A 5,664-nucleotide genomic window follows, 5' to 3' on the forward strand; every position below is an offset into this window, starting at 1 on the left:
TGCAAGTTCTGGGAGGAAATCTGGATGTAGGAGGAGGTGGAGAAGGGGACGCTGGCTCGAGGAGGGGGCTCCAGGCCGGGCAGTGTTGGGGTCAGATGTAGGGTTAGGGTACTAAGCAAGCCACAGACTTCTGGATGTGAGGGTTCAGGAATTTGGGTTGCGGTATGTGAGGGGCTCAGGGCAGGGGGTTCCAGTCTATGATAGGCTCAGATGTAGGGTCTGGGGGAAGGGGGAGCGCAGGAGTGTCATGATGCTGTGGGCAGATGGGGGCTTGGCCCCAATTGGGGGTTTGTTGGCCAGGCTTCATTTTTAAATAAAATACTGTGTCAAACACAAAACGTTTCTGCATTGTCTTTATTTCTGAGCAGGACGGGGAACCTGTTTTGAGTCAGGGGTCACTGACCCAAGAAAACTCAGTTAGGGCCACACAAGTGAAATGCAAAAAAAACCCTCCTCCAACCCCCCTCCCCCAAGCTTCACTAATGTGGCCCCAAATGTGTTGGTGGAAGCAGGGGACATAGTACTGGGGAAGGGTGCTAGTGGGTGCTTCGGCAGGGGAGAGGGTGCCAGTGGGGACAGGTTTCTGCAACTGGGGACAGAGTTCTGTGGCTGGGGACAGGGGAGTGGGGACAGAGTTCTGAGGACAGTGGAGTGGGGAAAGGGAATGGGGAGTGGGGAGAGGGAGGGTATGTCTACACTGCCACCTTAGTTCGAACTAGGGTGGCAGTGTAGACATACCCGGAGAGGGGAGAGGGAACAGGGGAGAAGGGAGAGGGAACAGAGAGGAAAGGGGGCAGGGGCAAGGGAGGGAGGAGAGGGGAGAGGGGGCAGGAGGAAGGGAACAGTGTGCCAGTGGAGGCAGAGAGTCCCCTGAACCTGGACTCCTCCCCCCCAAGGGAAGTCAGCGCGTGCCTCCTCCGGGCCCGGCCCCTCCTCCTGCAGCGCAAGGAAACCCCCATGTGCTCCTCCACCAGGGCCGACCCCCCCCCCCCCGCAGCACAGGGAAACCCCGTGAGCGCCTGCCCCGGAGCCGCCCCCCCCCCCCCCCGCACTCCACAGCGCGCCTGGCACGCCACAGACCTGGGGGAGGGGAGAAGTCAGCGCACTTCTGGAACCCTGGGAAGTGGCGCGAAACTGCAGGACTTTCGTCAACCCCGTGGGAAGCCGGCACTACCTTGTCACTGGAGGTAGGTGGTGGGGCTTCTCGGGGGTGGGTGGAAATGGGGGGGCCCGAATGCCTTGCAGTCGACCAGTCGATTGCGGTCGACCAGTTGGTGACCACGGACTTAGGTACTCAACTCCCAGTGAAGCTTAGGGGAAATGAGGAGTAGAATTTCCTTAGGATTTGTTTACACGGTGACGCTCAGGAAAATTAATTCAAATTAACTAAAGGGGTGACTTTAATGTAGATTTGTTAAACTGTATTACATCCCGGTATGGGCACACTCAATCAGAATTGAAGGTGACTTAATTTGGGTTTATCTTACATTTATTTTAATTAACGACTCAAATGAATTCAACATCCAATTCTTCCCTGTGAATATTCATTCTAGGCTCTTCCATGGTAGGCATTTTCCACAGGCGGGTGCTCCCCATTTCATGACAACTGGAGACACACCAGATCTTTCTTTTTCACCTGAGTTTAGGGCTGAGCCTCAGCAAGAACTCTTCAGATCAATAGCTTCCAATATTAACTATAAATGTACAATGGTCCCATTCAATGCCAATCACATGCACTTGATCTGAAATGTAGGGATTCCTCAGGAGAATACCCTCTTCCCATTCAAGCTCCTTAACCAGCAAACAGTACAAGAAAACAAACAACAACCTGTACTTAATGCAGTCCTCTGAGCGAGGGTCAGAGTGGTTGACATGGCAGTATCCTGGAATCAAACTTCACAGGTAAGTCAGAATCTTCCTTTTCTCAGTTCTCTCCAGGTCACAACATTTTCTTCACACTGGGATATAGAAAATAGTCTCATTCCTAGGGAGACAGGATGATTCAATTCACCCAAGTAGGAATGAAAGAGATACCCAATGGTTACTGGTCTTTCTATCTTATGCTGCTTCAGCAGGTGTGAGATTGTCAGTTTTATAGGGTTTGAGAATGTATGGAGGAAGGGCTCAGTAGCAGCCTTACAGTCCTCCTTATAACATGCATGGCTACGTCTAGACTGGCATGATTTTCCGCAAATGCTTTTAACGGAAAAGTTTTCCGTTAAAAGCATTTGCGGAAAAGAGCGTCTAGATTGGCACGGACGCTTTTCCGCAAAAGCACTTTTGCACAAAAGCATCCGTGGTCAATCTAGACGCGCTTTTCCGCAAAAAAGCCCCGATTGCCATTTTCGCGATCAGGGCTTTTTTGCGCAAAACAAATCTGAGCTGTCTATACTGGCCCTTTTGCGCAAAAATTTTGCCCGAACGGGAGCAGCATAGTATTTCCGCAAGAAGCACTGATTTCTTACATGAGATCATCAGTGTTCTTGCGGAAATTCAAGCGACCAGTCTAGACGGGGATCTTGCGGAAAATAAAGCCTTTTCCGAAAGATCCCTTATTCCTGATTTTAAGAGGAATAAGGGATCTTTCAGAAAAGGCTTTATTTGCCGCAAGATCCCCATCTAGACTGGCGATTTTTGCCGGCAAAGCCCCGAGCCGGAAAAAAGCGGCAGCCATGCTCATGCAAATGAAGCGGGGAAGATTTAAATCCCCGCTTCATTTGCAATTGCGCTGTGTCTAATCTGCATCCCTTTTCCGCAAAAGGGGTGCAGTCTAGACACAGCCCATGTGTTTTGATTGCCTCTGCTACATGCTTCAGCATTTATTCCTTTGCAGACTCCATTCCCATCTACCTTATGCATGTCTCCTTCCTCCAATCCAAAGGGGCACAAGGTCAGATTTTGTATGAGAAATATTGTTGTGGCCTTGGAGAATGGGGCCAGTTTAGTGCACAGATCTACCACGTTTGACAGAATGTGTAACCAAGGTTCCCTATAGAATATACCAAGTTCCAAATCTCCCTTTAGCAAGGTGGTGATGAGCAGACAAGCTACCTGCAGTGAAAAAAGGACAAAAAGCTGCCAGCTTTGGTGGTGAAAAGTCACTTTTTGATTAGGACTTATGACCCACAGATCCAACTCAAAACATGTATCTGCACAGGAGGCAATAAAGAGGTAGTCCTCAGAGGTCAGTTGTGTGCCAGTGGGTAGAGCTTTTGATGGGTTCTTACTGTGTAACATGCCTGCAGTTGCTGACTTGTCTTTCCAAACGCTGATGGCCTAGAGCCCCATGGGTAGGTCATTCTTGTAAAAATGCAACTTCAGCTGACTTTGTCTTATGTGTGTCTCCTGTGTCACCCCATCTGTGAATTTGTGATAATCACCCTTCAAAATGCTAAGAGGGTATCTATCAGCATCTTTTCGAATGAGTGACTGTAGTTCCCTCCTCTCTGCTCCCTAGCTGACAAGCTAGATGGCACTAAATACTGGTTCAGGATAGGTCCCTGTTGTACTATATTTTGTATGGGTATATTAGAAGCTTGAGAGAAAGGTCCAATTACATCCGTATAAAGTCTGAGAATCAAGGTACAGTAAAACCTGTGTTATCCAGCATGCTCGGGGACTAGGGCGTTCCGGTTATCTAAAAATTCCAGTTATCTGAGGGTCCCATCAACCTAGGAAAAACCAATGGACAATAATAGTGAAACTCAAGTTTTTAATATTGGTAGTTTTGTAGTGTGAGGCAATTGGTCTCACATTTCTATTTTGAGTTAAAGATGATTAGTACTTCTAAAATACAAAACTGTTAAGCATGGTTTTTCCTTTTGTATCATCCAGTTTACATATTGAATAAATGAAGCCAAAGCTTTGGGCAAGCCAAGGTTAGTGATGGTTGCGGGGTGTAAACTTAAACATGTTAAAACTGCTTCAGGGAACAACTGTGGGGAAAGCAGGTTTCCTGATTTGTGTCCTTTACAAACTCATTCGGTGATGTCAAGGGGTTATGATTTAACACAGTATTGAACGCTTTTCTTAAATCCTTGCCTCGTGGAATCGTAGTGCATGAGAACTTCATTTTTTGAAAAAGGTAAGTTTCTATGTATGTGCAGAAAATGTTGAAAATGTGAATCTTAACGGTTCCAGAAACATGCCAGAAAGCTAAAGCCTGGGTCTGAGTCTGCTACAAGACAGTATTGGCTGAGGTGAGACAAGGAGGAGGCTTCTGTTTCTTCAGTGGGAAGTGCAGCTGTCTCTCTGCTCACTCATGGGAATGATGCTCATGATACGTCGTAAAAATGCCAGCATACACCTGCTCATAAGAATTGCTTTATTTATTTGCTGCAGCGCAGTGATGGATACTTACAAACCTAAGTACTGTTAAGTTTATAACAATTGCCACTGGGGTCAATGGGTAATGACCCGGCTGTGTGAGATGGGGCATTAAACTTTTACCCCGGCCCACGTCAGGTGACTGGGGCCAGGGAATACGGAGCAGTCTGTTGCTCCCTCTTTCATAAGAAAGCCCCATCTCCAGCAGCTCTGGATTGCAACTGGGGAAGGCAAAATGTACTATCCCCTATACAGGATCGCCAGACTAAGAGTCAATTCCAGCAAACAATTAACTCCACAAGAATCAATGAAAACCCACAGGCCATATCTGTATAAGATCAGACTTTCTTTAACACTTGTCCTATATATAGACACACGCTGTTAATTCCACACCAAAAACTGTTATTACCTCTCAAGCAGCACATCAGAAGTGCCAAGCCAGTGACCACCATCTCTGTCTTCATCCTTCCCGCCCCCAACTCCAGCCCCTACAGAAAAAAGCAACAACCAGTCTATACCAGAAGCCGCAAATCATGAATATTAATGCTTGATGCTTAACTATCAACACAGGAAATCTCTAATATGGATTGGGCCAGCCTCATTATAATCAAAGATCCAATGTGATTCACCACCATGTATTACCATATGGGAGAGTATAAAGTTCCATCCCTGCTTCCTATTTCTTTGATTCGTCTGATACCTGAGACAGTGTAAACGGAATCAAGGAGCTGCTTCGGATTGGAAGCGCTTTTCTTTCCTTCCATCTCTGTCTCCAGCGGTCTCCGTAAGTTGTAAGTATGGGCCACTCAAGAATGGGGCTATGAGTCAGGCAGGAACTCAGTAAAATGAGTTTATTCTAACCGTTGTGCGCAGGATGTCGCCTGTATCAAATAATGTGTATAGTCCCCTTACTAAAAGTGCCTCTGCTTATTCTCTGGGAAGATCCTGTGTGTGCGGCAATCTAGCCCCAGAGACTACAATTCGTATGAGCCCTGGAGGAAACCAGGAAGGAAGTGACACTTGTTTGGTGGGGAGGGGGGTCGCCACATGTGTGAAGGAAGCCTCAGCAGTCTGTGGACTCTTCCCTTTGTTTTGGGGGGAAAAATGGAGCCAGGCTGCTGTGAAGGAGTTTGATCCAGTCCAGCAGCTGTTAGGTTGCAGCTACAGACTTGCACTAAGAGCCTTTGGGACTAGAATCTAGCAGGCTGCTTTTGATTTCCCTTTAGCTGTAGTTGTGGCTAGAAGCTTCAGGGGGTAGCCATAGGGTTGCCAGATGGTCTCCGGGATGTGGGGCTGGACCCTGGCAGCGCTGGCCAGAAGGGGCAGGCAGATAAGAAA

Source organism: Pelodiscus sinensis, chromosome 18 (genome assembly GCF_052426305.1).
Source record: "Pelodiscus sinensis isolate ZL-2025 chromosome 18, ASM5242630v1, whole genome shotgun sequence".
Taxonomy (NCBI): Eukaryota; Metazoa; Chordata; order Testudines; family Trionychidae; genus Pelodiscus; species Pelodiscus sinensis.